Genomic DNA, 17890 nt, shown 5'->3' with positions numbered 1-17890 from the left:
TACATGGTCTGGGTTTGGGCCTTTAAAGGTCACCAAGAGTGACGTGCAGATGTCTTGTGTTATTGTGACTCATTTGTAAGGCTCCAGGGTTTATGTAGGAAACTGAGCTACACAGTTTTCAGGGTGAATACAGGGATAGATAGTTCAAGTCAGCCTGGTTCTGCCATTAGGAAGGCAGTGAAGTAAGGGAAGCAATTTGGATGATTGAAGACCTGATCCTGCCTGTCACTCTGCAAATAAGAATGTGCCCATTGCTCATTTGAAGCTTGCTGTGCGAGATATCCATTTGGCCAAGACAACAGGTTGTTCTGTTGCCTTTTTTTTAATGGGAGGGAGACCAAAGCGGGGGGATGTTTCCACCTGTGCTGAGTTGAGGACCTTCCCTGGAGCAAACTGTTATGTTGGTTCTCTTGTCTGTAGGAAGTGTGTAATGAGGGCAACTGGATTTACATTGCTGAAAAAACTCTTAAGATACTTGGCCAGGCTTTAAAAAATGGTTTGGAAAGTGTGGCTGGAAAAGGACATTTCCAAGCAGCCACCCTCCTCCCGTTCTCCAGTTTCCCCATTAGCCCTCTCCTCCTCAGGGCTCATGTTGATACTTAGTGAAAATGATGGGATGCAACACTACTGCAGGCTTCTCTACAGTAAAGCATGACCAGTGTCAACCAGAGTTTTGATAATGTGCAGTTACTCAACAGTCCTGTCACTGACATTATCTCTGTCCCCGTAGGGGCCACCTGCTCTAGACCATGACCCTTACACCTGACACATCAAGGCCCATAAAACCAAATAAATTTCTGATTGAACTACACGTGATGCTGCACATTTAAATGGCCAAGCACACCTTTAGATATTCCTTCTTCAAAAAAAAGTCTTGTTATATATAGTTTCTTATCAGAAATGCAGATAATGAAATGTGTGAAATACTTACCAAGTTTCAGCTTGATGTTACTCAGTGGTATTGCTCGCTTTCCTTTGTATTGCAGGCCAAGTTCTGTTAATTGATGCAAACCCTTGCTGAATGCTGGGGGAGGATTAACCTGTTGGTACCTACAGTCATGGTTCTGAGGTTGACAATGGCAGATGCTAGGACTGATAGTGGTGGAAAATTACATGACAGCTCACATGTAAAAATTTTGATGAGTCTTATTTTCTTGAAGCAAATTAGAACTAAAATCACCATTTATAACTGAACTTCGCTCATCTGCTTTGCCTCATTGTGAAAATATAGTCCTTATAATTTTTTTCTAAATTCATGTATTTTAGGAATGTCTGGGAATACAGTGATCTTCTAATTGACCAAAGCAAAAAGATCAAGTAACTGATAAAAAAATCAATGAGTTAACATGACAACTCCTGGTAATTTTTTTTAAATTGAGCTGCTGTGATGAGAAATTGCTTAAGCGTGCTTGTGTACATATTGTTCAGAGTTTGATGGGGAGCCTGAGAGGTTACATGGAAGGAATCATAGATTTTGTGACCAGAATAGCCCTCTTTTATGGGAGTGACAAAAGAATGCTGCCCTATTACCTGCAACTTCATTTTCGTGAGAGGAAGGTTAATATAATTTGAGAACACAGGCTCAATCCAGCAACAAAACTGCAGGTGGAGAAGGGGAGAAGAATGTTATCCTCTGTTGCTGTATTTATTAGCTGAATATTAAAGTACATTATAGTCATATGGTGTGTGACCCCATGACCCTATATGAAGCTATTGAGATTACTGTTGTACATGTTGTGCAGTTGTCAGTTACTTAAATTATTTTAGATGTTTTGATAGTGTACAGCTGTATTTAGTACTGGTAATAAATTACTAGGTGTTTTTCCCTGCTTAGGGTTTCTCAAGAGTAAGATGCTGAATTTTTATATTATGTTCTTGTTTGTGCACAATAGCTTTTCTTTTGGAAAAATGATTCAGCTCTGTATATTTCCAATGAAAATTTGCTCTCATCACATTTAACTATGTGAATTAATACAATCTCTAGAGGGATTATGGTATATTGAGCTTTGCTCCAACAAACTGGGCAGAGAGAACAGCTATATGTAAATTACAATTTGACGAAATGAGATCCTAGATCTCGTGGTCTATTTTTAATGATACTTACAGCATTAACTACTCTCAGCTAATTTAGGGGATTTTATAGAAAAGAAATATGAGAGTATATTGTGTTGCTTGGTGATGGAAATTTAAGTATTCTAACTAGTGTTAAGACTTTGAAGAAAATGTTCGGGGAGGGAACTTACCCTATTTGATTTTTTTATTTTTTTTCTTCCCCCCTCCATGTCATTTCAACCCAGCTGATGACAAGAAATGGGTCAGACTGCTAGCTTTACCACTGCAACTTAGTTGTGTGGGGTTTTTTATTTTTTTATTAGGGAATGGAACAGCTTTTACAGGGACAAAGAGAAATGAAATCACTTTCAATGAAAGAAAGAGGCCTCATTATAGCCACCAACAGCAGTTATTGACAGCTACACTTCCTATTAACAAGGAGCATTTAAGAGTTTGGCTGTTGGATCTTTGGACTTGATCTAATTTGCTAGCATTAATTAGTTTCTTTTGAGCACAGACACTTGGTGCTCACAGCTATAGATTTGGAGGACTAATTAGGACAGAAAATTGAACAGAATGGGGTAAGGCATTAACCTTCAACCATTACCAGCTGGGGCTCTGATAAAGACCACAAGAGTCCAAATGCTCCTATTCATGCAAAGAGTACTCTAATGAATATCAATTTCAGCCAGGTTGCCATATCCTACAAGCACCGTCTTAATTTTGATTCTCTTACCTGGTTGAGATTTTTATGCATAGATATTAAAGTGATATTGGTAGTTCAGAGCTCATAGATGACAACCTCGATAGGTTACCTATGTTTTGTCCAGTCTTGCAATTTGGTTTTCTCAAGAGATTTTATTGGTTTCTGGTTAAGATCCTGAATTTCAAATTGTTTTCCCTGTCTGGCATAAATATATTAAGATAGCATAAATTAATTACATGATGCTAACAAATGCTGGTTTAAATAGAAGAGACCTGCATGGTTTTGGATTATTGTAGTACATGGTAGTTTTGGAATATTGTAGTACATATTGTAGCTCATGACAAGAGCACTGACCACGCTAACTGCTGAAGATTGAACAATAGCATTGCTTCTTTTGCAGCTTTTACGATGAGATACAAGTATTATATTGTGGTGTTGAGTTGGTGACCCAGTTTTAGGATGAAAACTATTCTTTCAGACTGTGGATTGATAGTGTTTTAACATCTGCAGAATGGAAGTACTATACCTGGGTATAAAGAAAGGAGAAAACCAATTGTCTTTGTCTTTATTTCCTGGATCACTGGAAGTGTTGGACTTGCAATTAAGATCCAAATCCTCTTCAGTTCCAAGATCCAGATCCAATCCTCAGTTGTTTCTACCCTTTAGTCATATCACTACTCCCTGACAAACTCCCCATCAAATCTGGATCATTGCTTGTCTCTTCTTGTGACTTCTGCACCTGGAAGTTCCTTACCCAGTGATGAGAAAAGTGTCAAGTCTCTCTGACATCCTTTCTTAAAACTTGTTTCTTTCAGGAAGGACGCTAGCATTAATGTATATCCTGTGACTTTTGAAGAATTGAATCTGTCTGGGTTATGTCTGGTGTTTAGCTCTTTTGAAGCTAAGATTGCCTTTTATGTGCTTTAATTATTTCCAGTTCTCCACTGGTAAACTCTATACTGTTAGATTGAATAGTTGGTTCCATGTCTTAGGGTCCTGGTGAGGTCAGTTTGGTGCAAGTTGTAAAAATAGAGAAATACAAACTTGCCTGTAGCTACTGATCTTGAGGTATTTCGTGGTATTTAGATCAGTCTTTAGAGACTGTCTGTGAGGTGAGTGTCCATAGGGCAGCAGCCAGTGGATAGGGGAGACATAGCCAAGTTCTCCTCCCAACAAAAGGGGGAGGCTAGGGTAGCTGTTATTGCAGCCTCTTACCAAGACTAGGTTTGCATCTTTTCCTAGATGTTATATACACTATTTGCTGATTCTCAGTTTTCCTTCCCAGTTGACATGTTTTGATACTTCTGTGTCAGTCATTCTTACTGCCAGCAATTGAGGGCATAGTTGGGGTTCTGTAGGGTTTTTTGGTATCCATTCATTGATGGTGGTGATAACCTACAGATACTGTAGCTTATGTATTAGAGTATTGCAGTATTACATGACCCATATTATAGTTGCACATAGCAATGCACTGTTAAGGGCAGCGCATGTGACTTATGGTAACTGTTAATTTAACTGCATGTCCTTAAAGATGTATTAAGTAGTTGCTTTGCAGTTTTGGATTATAAACCCCTCTTAGATACTACATTCAACAGTAACAGTTAGCACTTTGTGTAAATAAATCTAATACTTTTAAGAGGTCATGCTATATTCCCTTTGCATGTGTATAAATATTTATATTGTATATGAATTATGAATATTACCCTGGGGTTACTTTCACACAGAAAATAGGTTATTTTTCAAGTGTTGAAGTCAGAATGTGTTGTGTAGATACCATTAGGTTCAGTAGTGGAAAATAGAACTTAGTTTGGTCAAAAAGTAGCTACTGTGTATTCAGAAATACAATAAATAGTGAGGTTTCAGATAGCCTACAAGCAGTGTATTGACCTTGTAAAGAAAGTATGATATTCAGGGCAAGGTAATAGGGGAAAAATTCTGTCCACCATTTTTCTTTAGAAAACGCACGAAGTTGGCACGTGTATTTGCCAAAGAAAGTTGCTCATCCAAATCACAAAAATGGAAATGAAGTATTAATTCCAGCTGAGCTAAACAGGAATCAGAATAATAGTTGCAGGTTCATCTAATATGCTTTGATTTTATGAGGCAGTGCATTATGAGACTTGTAGTTTTGATCTCCATTATTTCCTGTAGACTGGAGTACCTGTTGTACATATCTTTGCGTGGAATATTAGGAGTCAGCAGAGCCAATAAAAAAAAAGGGCTGGAAACACAGGCCTTGTCAGGGAATGCAAGTTAAAGTTGAAATAGTTTGGCAAACAAACACGCTTCCAACAAGATGTGGTGGTCTAAATGTTCTTCTTGCTTTTTGGTGTTCTGGAAACATCAGAGTCTGTTTAATGAAATCTCAAATTTTCATCCTGTTTTGGGATGAAAACATTTTAAACTTCTTTTTCCATCTGGAACAGTAGTTCTAAAGATTGCTTAGCTTAAATTGAGTGAGTTGTCCCTCTGGCACTTATTCTTTGATACAGAAGTTAATGGATCCTGTGGTAACAACACTGACAATGCACAACCTTTTTTTTAAAGTAGAAACAATGTTGTTTGTTGCTGAGTAGAACCACATTCATGTATATTATTGTTCAGGTCCTTTTAATAATGGCAACAAAAAATAACCCCCCTCTTTCCTACCCCCAAATTTAATTTTGTTGCTATTGTAATTGTTTTCCAACAGTTGTCTCTGTGGTGCTGCATAGAAAAGGAGTAGGGAGATCTGTGCTCTGAAGAGTGTTCTACTTACAGGTCTGATGCTTGAGAAGGGAGTAAAGGCTACAGCAATAAAAGGTCATAAAACACTTGTGTTCTATTGTCATCCCTCTGAATTTTATTTTTAACAGTTTATCACCCTCAAAAATCAGAAGAAAGGAACCTTGCAGAAAAGAGCGCCTGGAACAAGTGCTGCCTAAGATCAGGATAGATACCCTTACATGAAGTGTAAGCTTACGACAGAAGGCGAGAAGTATTTTGCATGAGGAATCAAGAGCTGCAGAGCTGGTCAGAGGATGTGAAAGGGAATGGACAAGGAATACTAGAGCTGTACAGATCATTGGAGGTATGGATGAGGCTTTATATTTATGATCAGGGAGCAAGAAAAACAATTTAGCTGCTGTATTCTAGATTCGAGAGGGATACTAGTAAAGGATTTGAAGGGGATCATGTAAGGGATGGAAGGTAATCATTTTGATGGGATAATGAGTAGGAAAGGAACTTACATTAGGAATTTTGAAGAAGATAGTGTAGCAGAGCAGTGGATGAAAATTTCCCTTGGATAGAGTGAACAGATTCTCCTCTTGATATCTACTGTATTGGGAAGGAGTTGAAATAGTTGTAGGGAATTTTGAACTTCAATTATGGTATTAAGGGATCTGCCTTCTTACCTTTTTCCTATAATGAGTTTAAAGAATGGTTTCTTTAAGTCTGAGATGCCTTTTTTAACTTCTAATAGTCAAGTTCAGGTTTTCCTTGTATGCATTTTATCACATACAATGTCTTATGCTTTATAGCCTTCTTTCTTCTTGTGATCCAGAATCTCTCAAGGAAGTATCTAGTCATTCTTCTTTTTCCCCCTCTTCCATATAAACTAAATATGCCCTCCGAGCCTCCAAATCAACAACATATTTTAAAGATATTTAAATAGTCCTTTTCGAAATACTAAATCATATGATCTGCTTATGTGTGTAAAGTCATCATTACACTTGCATACCAGGCTTGATAAAGGTTTTGCTTTATTTCTTGGTGACAGAAATATCCTATACACTTTGCTGTAATGGGATGCTCATGAAGTTGGTGAAAAAGCACTGCAAAGGTGTGGCTTGAGATGTAATCGCACCTGTGGCTGTAGACTGTCAATCTAACCTTTTAAAAGTCATTTTATGGAGACACAGCTTATGTTGGCAAAAAGGACTTCTGAATGCTATTGTTTAATATGTGGGAAATGTACAGGAAGTGTATAATGTGGAAGCATATAGGAGAGAGCTGACAGCAGGACTTCTTGATGCAATCTAGACTGGCCTTTAATAGCATTAGCTTCAATTCTGTAAAGAGATTGTTGAGCCTGAGTGCTCTAGAAAATTACCTCCGCATTGGAGGGCATATTTGTCAAGCGTAAGAGGAATGCAGGGCTGGAACGGACTTTCAGAAGACACTTTGGGCCATCATCTTCTCTTGTGGCCATATCTGGTATGCCTGTGTTTGTCCTGTAATCTGGTTAATGTTGCAGCTTCTATAGACAGGCTGTTCCAATGCTTAGTTATTTTTTACTGTTCAAAGAACGCTTTTTGTTTTCTAAGTTTGGGAGTTTTTTTAATGTCTAAACTAACTTTTCTTTGTATATCAAGCCATTTATGTTCTCAGACATTGGACGGATTCCTGGTAGTGGTCTGAATAAAAGCAGCACTTTGAATGGAAGAAATAGGACAATCTGTTTTATCTAAAAAAAAAAGCAAAAAGAGGAAACAGAAAAGGGAAAATAAAAGGCTTGTTTGGAAAACCATTTCTACCTGAGTCCCTGTCATTGCTTAGGGAAGGCGTTGGGCCCTGAGATTCCAGAGCCATTTTCAGGAGCATGGCGAATTTAAAACAAAAAACCTCCCAAACCTTAATATAACAACGTAAAAAATGACTTTTAAATTTACAGGGAGAACTAGTGCTTTCAGGTTGAAGAAAATTATACCAAGTAAGTAAGAGTGACCACAGTCTGCAACTTCCAGTATTATACTTTGTTGCCCATTACTTTTTTTCCTGCCTTTGGGGTGGTAATTTTCTACAGTGAAGCTGACAGCCCAGTCAAAATAATTCATAAGGCCGATGATGAAAAGTACTCTTTATTTTTTCTGGTGTAAATAATCTTTGTCATTCCTCATCTGTCCTGATTTCCTCCTCTTGTTTCTTTGCTTTGTGTTTTCTGAGTGTTTTTTTTAATGCTCCTTCTTAATGTAAATAAGCTCTCCAACTTACAGAGTGTGCTTTCTGTTCATTGTTTAAGAAGCATAACAAAAGTATAGTGTAAATGTTGCTGAGGAAATTTAGCTCCTAAATATGGAAAACCTATGCGTTACAGGTTTTGCACAAGCATTAATTTGTCCATGATACCCATCCTAGGTATGGCTATAGAATAGTACCCTGGAGAAGCTGGTGCCTGTCTTGTGTGCCATTCCATTTCCTACCCCAACAATGCAGCTTACACAAAGTTTGGGTGTGCAGGAAATGCCCCTTCCATATCTTTCCATATTACAGAGCATCTCAGTGAGGGAAGTGTTTGAAAGCAAAAGTCAACATGGTTGAAGAAACATAGCATGTTGAGTGAGAGCCAGTACAGCAGGGCAAGCACACAAGACTGTGAGGGATTCAAATGGGCATATTCCTTCTGCCAGTGGGGAAGTTCAGGATGAAATTCTGCCAGGCCATAATGTTTACATTCTTATATTACTTTAAGGCGCTGTTCCGCATTATTACCTTAATGTAGGCTTCAACACATATCTGGTTAATGAACAGAAACTTACCATTGCTTTCCATAGAATATGAAAAGAAGAATATAAAAGAACGTATACTGTTTGGGGTTATATAACCAAAGATTTAATTACTAATTAATTAGTAATTAACTAACTAATTCATCTTTAACAGGGTACTAACAGAGCTCAGAGCTTCTGTGGTGTCTTCAATGACGTCTATCCAATGTCGTATGTTTAAAATATTTTATATTACCTACCTAAAATATATTGTATTACCATAATGATGCTTCATTACTGTTGAGTAATAGCACTAATGGTTCTTCAGCTTTCTCTTTGTAATAGAGGTGTCCTCATCTTGTACTTTTGAGAACTATTCCTGATTTAACTAGTTGGAAAATAAAAAACATATACTTGTATAGGTGATGGAATTTTTTTATTTTATACATTTAAAACAGCTTGAGAAAGTTTTAAGTCCTTTGTGGGGGAGTGAGAATGGTGTGGAAAATAATCCTTTTGCTTCAGCAAGGCTATTGTGTAAGTTCATTTTGATATGCTTCATCTGTTGAGCAACTATGAAACTTCATCAGTTTTAAACCAGAATATTGTTTGAAGAATCTGTCCTCTTCACTCTGCTATGAAAATTTACATTTATTCATGTAAATACTAGTTACTGACTGTGCATAAACTTTTGAGAAGCATTCATTGTTGGGCGGAGAATACTTACATAAGTTACAATCCCCAAAAATAATTTTTGCACTTCTGCGAAGGAAGATATTTAACAGAGTTGACAACTGTTGCTTTATCTGCATTCTCCCAACAGACTAGTAATTCAGATGAATAGTTCTGGTCTCATCTTTTCCTCTTCTGCTCTTGCTGTTTAAATATCAATTCAGGAAAACATGGCATGTGATTAAATTTTTTTTTTTGCCTAAGTTAAATATGCTAGTTCCATTCTCTTCTGGATAACTACTTACATATTCAAATATGCGTTTATGTACCTGAATCTAATTAGTGTCTCATTACTGCTATTGTTAATGAAAGGTAGGATTCCATGTTGGATTTTTAAATGCAAAAATATATTATAGTCTCTGTGGAAAACTGCTGGATTGGCATAACTGCAGAATGAAGTTCTCTTCTAAATGATAACTAGTTTCGCTTAGGAAACCGATGCAACATTTCACAGGCAATTCTGTTAGTGCAACCTAACTCTGATCTCATGGTCTTACGCAGGGCTTGTAGTTCATAAAAGTATTTTCACTCTGAGGCATAAGCAGTGGTCTCAGTGCAGTGCTGTTTGTTCTAGACCTGACGTTACTTATCTCTATTGCCCGAGTGTTTGAGTTGCGGTGACGTGACTTGCCTGAAAGCTAATTCAGCCACTCTAATAAGGAGGAGAAAAAACCACCTCTGTGAGTGTGTTAAAAGTACTTAAAGGCAATTTAGTGTTTGCATTACCGTATTTCAGGTCCACCGAGACGCATTTCATTTAAAGGGTAAATTGTAACAGTGACTATAATTGCTTTATGTGAAGCAGGTGGAATTCCCTAGTTTCTAATACAATATAGTCAGTGTCTTAAGTTTGATTACAAGGGTGGTATACTAAAGTTTAGGTTCTACCATGTGCTGTGGGCATCCGTATAAAGAGATACAGTAGTAACCAGTGTTTTGTGTGTCCAAACGCTAACTGATTGCACAATAACGTTTTACTTGGGCAGGTTTTGTACTAACAGTTCTCCAGTGCTCAAGTCTCTAAGCCTTGGCTGAACTTGTGGCAAAAAGTCAGAATGATCATTTAAAGCTTGTTCTATTTCAAGCAATCAGAGGGGATGAATCTGAATAAGAAACAGTGTCTAGCCCTCTTCTTCTCCCTTCTGCAGTCTTTCAAAGCTCCTGTGGGGCAGCAGTTACTTCATACTGTTCTGTGATGTTCAGAGAGGAGACCCTTGTGAGTGGAGCACTAGCCTTGGAGATTTATGTTGGCTCCCTGAACTCCTCCTTTATGATTTTTTGTTAAGTCATGTAGGATGGGAGACATTTTGTCCCAGTTCTAGTCATCTGAAAGTTATGTCTAGTCTAAACCAGTCATCCTGTTTAAATCTCTTAGGTAGGACCGAACTGCATTCTGGAAGTACCTTGCGTGCGCACGCTCTCTCTCTCTCTCTCTTTTCAAGGGAGCAAGGAGAGCAAAGTACTTTGAGAATCAGCTTTAGGTGAGACATGTAAATTTTAGGTGGCGAAAATTAGGTAACGTGAATTCCACTGGTAGTCATTTTTAGTCTCTGTTCACACATGTAAATGAGGATAAGACCATATATGAAAGAGAACTATCATGGTCAAATACATATGTGGCATTGCATTGGTATGCATAAAGCAAGGATGGCTATGCTATGAATTTTTGTTAGGGTATTTGATCTCCTGCAAAAGCCATGTAGAAACCCTTGGGCTTTGTGAGCATTTGCTAAGGATTCCTTTGAGCTGTTTTTTTTCCTCCCTATCTCAGGTTGCTTCCATATTGCGTGGGATTCCCACTGATTTGTTAGTGCCTCCTCTAATGTTAAACATCAGTGTGTCTGCAGGTTCTGTGCAGATGTGGGCTGGCAGGATAGTAAGTGACTTTCAGCTCCCACCGAGATTTGGTGGAAAGCAGGGGAAAGGCAGTTGATGCCTGCTACTTCATTACAAACAAATCTCAGCTGGACACTGGAGTTACCAATTTTAAAATTTGGGGAGAACACTTGGAATCGAACAAACGTTTTTTATTTTTATGGCCCCAATTACTTCCTGTTTTTTTTCTTTCACCACTAGCAGCAGGCCCGGAGTCTAGTTGAAGACTGTAAGAATAAATGAAACTATTTTCCATAACTAATTTGACATCTTATTTCCTGATTCATCACTTTTTTTTTGTCCCCAAATACTTATGATATATAAGGCTGAAATCATAGTATGTCGGGGAGAAGAGGCAAATAATCCCAACAGTATAAACTTAAATTCATAAATCTGAGACTTGCAACCAGCCTGCTGTACAAGAAAACAGATGCCATGCAATAAATTAATACTAAGCTGAATAATAAACAAGATGTATTGTTAAAGGTCTTTAATGCAAAGAAAGTGATTTCAGACTTTCATATGCTTGTTTTCTGTCTTTGTTTAAATGAGGCCCTTGCATGTGTTTTCTTTATTGTTCTCTTTTGCACACATTTGAGCTTTGTTGGGTTGAGAACTCAGTCTCTGGTTGGAGAGTGGTGATTAACTTACACTAAATAGGCAGCAGTAATGTGATTTGAGAATGAAAAGGATTCATTTCTTTTAAATGAGGGGAAAAAACCCAAGGTTGAAGGAAATAGTTTACATAATCTGTAAACTAGTTAAGGAGCTGAATATTTATGCAGGTTGAAATTGAAGCTTAGTTGCCCTCTAGGGGTTTTACATTAATACAGCATATGCTAGCTTTTGGGTGGGTTTTTTTTCTTTCAGAATAAAGGTGAGAGAAGTCTTTGGAAAAACTTACATACTGACAAATCTGTGGTGGTGGAGGCATGTGTACATCTGCATTCAGTGAGTAAAGCTCATTTAATTCAGAACCCAGAAAATGGAGGAAAGATTTTTAGCCAGATTATGTTCTTGTAATTTCAGTCTACCAGTGGAAAAGGTACTCACGGTCATCCAGTCATAGCACTGAGAGGTCCCAACCAGGAATGGTCCTTACATAGAAGTCGGGATACACACCAAAGAGCTTTCAGTCCTAAGTAGACATGAAATACAAAAGGTTACATGGGGATGTAAGGGTGCTGCTGAGAAGGCCACGGTAATGGCAGCATTAAGACCCTCAGTCAGTTTCTGTGTGTGTCCTGGCCACTGAATGCTGCTTTGAATTCTTAGCGTCCTCAGCTGCCACTGGCAAATGTGCAGGGCTCTTCTGTCACATCTTCCCTTACAGCAGCTTGAGCCCTGTTTATGGATACTGTGACTGAGCTTGTTAGAAATGGACTTTGTCTCTTGTTTAGAAACCAGTTGACAAAAACTGAGTAGTTCTTGTTTGTTTGGGTGGCATAGGATATTTCATAAGAAGTATCCTCATGCTATGGGAAGAAGTGTGACTAAAATGGCTTCTAAACTAAAGCCACATATATATTTCTCCTTGTCTAAACTTTTAATGTCTCCTTTGCCAATGGTTTTGTAGCAGAAATAAAGAAATAAATTCTTTAAAGAAATAAATTCTTTAAAGTGCAGTTGTTTTTCTAAATATGGAAACCACATGTATGTGATTATTTTTGCTGTTTCTTTCATAACAGTGTTGAGACTGTATTACTCTCAAGTCTTTTTGCATCAGAAACAAGATACTTGGAGCAGGCAGAACAGATGCGGTTAAACAAGCACCTCCTGCCCAACTTGAGTACATGTGTGCATACAGCTTGAGGAACACAGTGTAGTTGACTGTCAGAAGTTAGAGCGCTGTCCCCGAGGCTTCATTACCAAACTAACTCTGGATTAGTGCCAGTGAAGTCCATGGTATTATACAGATTTTTATGCCATTTGCCCATTAAGCCTTACAGTGAAGAAGAGTTCCTCTTTTTTAGGGACTTTCATAGCTGACAAAGAGTTCCTGGTGCATTTTGTTTTGCTTCGTGGCTTTGTCAAAGGCTTGTTTGTGAATCCTCTGTCTACAAGTATTTCATTTTACTGTCTTAAAAATTACAACCTTTGCTATGGAGAAATGACCACATACCTTAATTTCTCTATATAATCAGGTTTATTAATAGAACCCCTTATACACGTAGAATTCTTTGGCCTGGTACTCTTTGGTTCCAACAGCCAGTAGTGTCACAGAAGCATCTGCTTGGTTGTACCTGCTGTATGCTTGGGCATGACATCACGGCTTCAGCCTGGTGCTTCCTTGTCAAAACAAATGACTTTGTCAGCAGAGCTCTTATGTCATCAGTCTTGCCTTATCCTGCTCCCTGGTGCTTGATGTCCATGCCCAGTCTGCCTGAGTGGTAAATGATTCCTGGAAGCTCTGTTATCGGACCAAAAGACATGGTAGGTTAGAGGGGAGGGTGGGTTGGTTGTTTTGGGGATTTTTTTCCTTCCTTCCATGATCAGTTTCCCTCCGTGACTAGAAGCACCTGAACTGATTGCTGTCTTTATGCAAACCTTTGGTCCAGAATGGAACCACTCTGTAAGTACGGCTGTAGTAAGCTGCCGTTCTTGCATTGTTCTGAATGGCACTGGCCTCATCTGTTCAGTTTAATGTCTCTGAAGAGTTTGAAGAAAGCGTGTATTACTAGCTCAAGGGAGGGTGTGTGGCCTGGGGGAGTTCCTGATCAAGGGGAGAATTGTAATCACCCTGTTTCTGCAGAGCAGCATGCAGTGCTCACAGCTCATGGAGAGTTTTCCAGGACCTGAACAAAATACTGAATTGTAGTGCTTTGTTGTTTGAAAAAGCTTTTGTGCAACAGTTTCAAAGACACAGGAAGAGTGTGGCTGGATTATTTGCTGTCTGGTATTCAGGCCTTTTTAGCTATCTGGTTATCACAGTTGTTTAGTTAAAACAAGTAGTGATTTACAGAAGACGGAAAATAAATGTTACACAGTTACTACCAAATTTCCAGATATTGCTAAGCTTTGGTAGTGTCCTTTCTTGTCACATCGTTAAAACTCATCTCGTCAAAAGCATGAAATGAATAGGGAAGTCCGAAATTCTGACTGCCTACATAGTCAATGATGCACTCTTTTGAAAAAGTAATTGCACATATTTTATCACGCTGTGGCCACCATTGCAAAGTGTCGAGTTACTCTTCAGTATACAGTTCAGAATATAGACACAGCACAAGTTGTTTGGGTTTTTTTTGTTTTGTTTCTGAAAAATTACACTTCTGGTTCTGTCATCCTTACAAACACTGAGTAATACCTCATTCAGCAGGCATTCCTCCCGCACCTCCAGACCGGCATATGCTGAAGGCTAGTAATTTCTGAAAAAAGAGAGAAACTAAACATATACTGCAAACCAAGGTAAGTACATGGCAGCCTGTTTTGGAGATGTTGGAATGATGGTTGGAAAGGAATATAGGATGAATTGTGACCTGGAAGGAAAGTCACTTCCTCTTCTTTTAGAAGAGCATAAGTGTATTAATCTTTAGTTATCAATTATCCTTGTTGGAGTGCCCAGAAGGCCTGAAATTTTGACCCTATTCTGCACGCCCCATCCCACCCTCACCCTCCAGCTGGAACCCTGAAATACATTTCACTTTTGCTTAGAGGATATTTTGTTTCATTCAGAGGAGGGAGAAAGAATAATAATAATAATGATGATAATAATAATTAGTAATAATACCTTCGGTATTGGAACTTTGAGTCAAAATTATACTTTTGGAAATACGGTAAATTGAACTGAGGGGGAAGAAATATCCTCGAAGCAACATGCTGTAAATTAGAGCTGGTGTCATGGTGGAATAGCAGTGCGATTGCTTCTTCAAGAGTTCCCTAAATGACCTGCTCTATCTCCACCGTGTGGTAGAAGGACATTACTGCTATTTCTGCCACTCAGTGAATCTCTTGTCTTTTATAATTTTTTTTTTTTTTTTTAACTTTGGAGTTCAGCTAAGGAGTCAGTCACTATGGGACAGAGGGAGGGGGATGTTGTTTCTTTTAATCATCTGTTATGCTAACTTCTCAGCTGTCCCTGAGCGGCTCAGCAGCTCCCGAAGGAGGTGGGAGGATAAGCAGCAGCGAGGCTGCTCTGCGTAGCTCAAGTTGGATGCGCTTGTTTATATAGAAGGAGGCAGTGACAGACAGTAGCCATGGGGGAACTTGCGTTTGTTCCAGTTCTGCCTCTTCCAGCGCCTGGTATGGTAATGCTTCATGTCAGGGATACTTACTGCAGGGTGGGAGGAAAATTAGATCAAGTCAGTCTTAAAGGAAGCAGTTGTTTAAAACCAGTGCAGTTTAACTAGGTGGCTGTGCTCGTTGGGTGTGTTTTACCTGGAACCTTATATAGAAGGCAGTGCTTGTACTTGACAAGAACATTCCTAAAGCAAGTATCTTTAGTTGACAAATCATGATTTACCCAAGTAAACTGTTTAAAAGCAATGTGTTTACTTTGCTTAAAAGGATTTTTTTTTGTCATTTCAATGGGAAGAAAAGAAGGTCTGCTTTTCTTGACAAATCTGCCTGAATAGCCCAGCAGATTGTCATCTTTGAGCACTTAAATCTGCCTTGCCTGACAAAGTACAGTCACTGCAAAGCCTTATACATAATAGTTGTGCCTTTGCTATTTCTCCCGTCTTCTGAGGACATAACCCTCCTCTTCATACTGCTGTGGTCTGTGTGTCTTGCTTAGTCAGGGGCGGGAGGACTTGTCTCTCAGTTCTTAAATAGCTGGGTTGCTGGAACTTTGTAAATGTGACAGTGTACTATATTTCTGTATGTTTGGGGTAAAATACACACACACATGTATAAATACATGTGTATACACACGCATACAAAAAATGCTGACAAATCTGGAAATCCAGGATGGGAGATCAGATCAGGTCAAGCTTGTGCCCACTACACTAAGGCTAACTAAAGCTAACAAGTAGATGTTTCTCTGCATCATCTGTGCCAAAGCTCCATTTGCTGTTGAAGTCCAAGTTCTGTTGAAATTCTAGTGACTAAAGGCATATTACTAATCAATTGTGACTACCACAGCATTTCATCAGCATTCAGCAATAGTGAGGAAAGTACTATCTGACATTTTAAGGTGCATTTTAAAATGGTGGTTTTTAAGGTGTTTTTTAAAAATCTTCTTTTCTGGCTCTGTGATTACTTAGGAAAACATTTTCCCTAGTCAAGTTTAATGTGTGCATTCAGAATTCTTATCAAACTTAAAACTAACTTTAATCTTTCCACCTCTCGTACCCCAAAAGTAATTTTGATCAGATCTCATGTGTGTAGTACTGATACAGAAAGGTAGAATGAGGAGAGCTGACCTGTCTTTGTCCAAGCGGCAGAACTAAGAGCTGCTGAAAATACCGTGAGATTGCATGTGTATGTTTTTTTCAGAATTCTGGTTTTTAACTCTAATTACTTTAATCTGGCATATTTTTGTTATCTGTTTTAAGTATTTGTCTGGTTTTTTGTTAGTTGTACTGATTGGGCTGGCTTGAATTACTGCGTTTGGCTGCGTTCCTCAGTCTTTTTTTTTTTTTAAACGAAACTGTTTTTCTTAAACTTGCTACTTTTCAGTGTCATTTACTGTCTCTTAGTGTTCATTATGAAATTAGGAAGAAAAGATCCAACAATCTGCTGTAGACAAGTGTGGGTTAATTCGGGCAGACAGAATTACTTTCCTGCTGTTGCTTGGGGTTTCTGGATATACCTCTGACAAACATTCACAATTCTCAGTCCAAATGGGAGCAAATTTTAGACTGCAGAACATGTATAATAAGTCCGGTGAGAGCGGTTCCCCCAGTGTGAGCCTCCGCATCCTATGGGAATGGGACTCAGTCTTCATTGTCCATGGCTTTCTTGGATTTATTTGTCATTCCTTGATGCTAGTTTCTTAAAATCTTCTTTTTTCCCAGAAAATCGGTCTTTAATGATTGTTGGGTTTGAAAACAACGGAAACCCTGTTAATGTTTCTGTAACAAAAAGTAGATCAACAGCTGAGCAATGACTTCTGTTTTGAATTAAATGATGATGGAGAATCCCTACATGCCTTACATGTGTTTTCAGAATTGGTGTGGTATTGTGGTTTCTAAAAAACCCACCAACAACACAAACGAAAAAACCAATAATTTTTTGATAACTTTTGAAACAGAAAGTTTAAATAAGCCATTGATTTCCTATATTCATTTCAAAAGCCCCTTCTAAGCCTTAATTTCAGAAAAGAAATGCTCTTGCCAGATGTGAGCAGTAGACCAAAACCAGAAACTTGTAGTATCTATGCATTTAAGAGATGAAAACTTTGAAGACTGTTGCTTCTAAGTGAAGGTAGATGGCATTTACAGAGCAAGTATAACTGGATTGGTCTGAAAAAAAACCCAAACCAACAAGCCCAACAAAAAACAACCCCCAAACATTTTTGATCTGCGCAGACTGCCTTTCCTGCCTACTGCTTTGGCCTATTCTACATCCAGCCGAGGGGTACTTTGAGGCCAATTAATTTTTGCAGCAGGATTTTGAAAACTTGCTAATGAAAAAGGCATCCATGGTATGACACAAATAACCACAATTGCAATAGTTGGGACTTCAGCAGGACTTAAGCAAGCCGGGGCAGATAGATGTTGAAGGAATTCAGGCTAGTATATGCCTTTTTGGTATTGGGAGTGTTTTTTTTCCTCTTTCTTCTGCCTCTTCTCTGGGAGGCTTGTCAGTTTAGACCCACTGTGCAAGTGATCATAAGGGTTTTGAAAGGCATGTGAGAACTTTATGCTTCAAGGTGTAAGCCAAGCTTACAGTTGATAGGGGTTAGGGAGAAACTTCACTTGAGAAAATGTTTTTCCATAACGTAGACTTTCTGGCACCTTTTTCTGAAGAAGCTATTACTGGCTTCTGAGAAAGATGGTACACAGGACAAATGGGCCCTTTGTCTGATTCAGTATGTTATTTTCTCATCTCTAATTGTAAATGTCCCCTAAAGCATAGTTTTCAGATTTGTTTCTAGGATATTGATAACATGTATTCTTTA

General features: G+C 38.5%; 1 protein-coding gene and 1 long non-coding RNA gene across 2 annotated transcripts in view; both read left to right on the top strand.

The window, feature by feature from the left end:
* CMC1 (C-X9-C motif containing 1) overlaps window positions 1-17890 on the top strand; it is a 49751-nt gene that overhangs the window by 17675 nt on the left and 14186 nt on the right. The gene's annotated exons all lie outside the window — the stretch shown is intronic.
* LOC140648242 (uncharacterized) lies at window positions 5695-15063 on the top strand. Its single transcript, XR_012041153.1, has 3 exons — window positions 5695-5828; window positions 14144-14235; window positions 14900-15063. It is a non-coding gene; the product is annotated as an uncharacterized lncRNA (long non-coding RNA).

Source organism: Ciconia boyciana, chromosome 2, assembly GCF_034638445.1.
Source record: "Ciconia boyciana chromosome 2, ASM3463844v1, whole genome shotgun sequence".
NCBI lineage: Eukaryota > Metazoa > Chordata > Aves > Ciconiiformes > Ciconiidae > Ciconia > Ciconia boyciana.
This window is presented reverse-complemented; position numbering and strand designations above follow the sequence as displayed.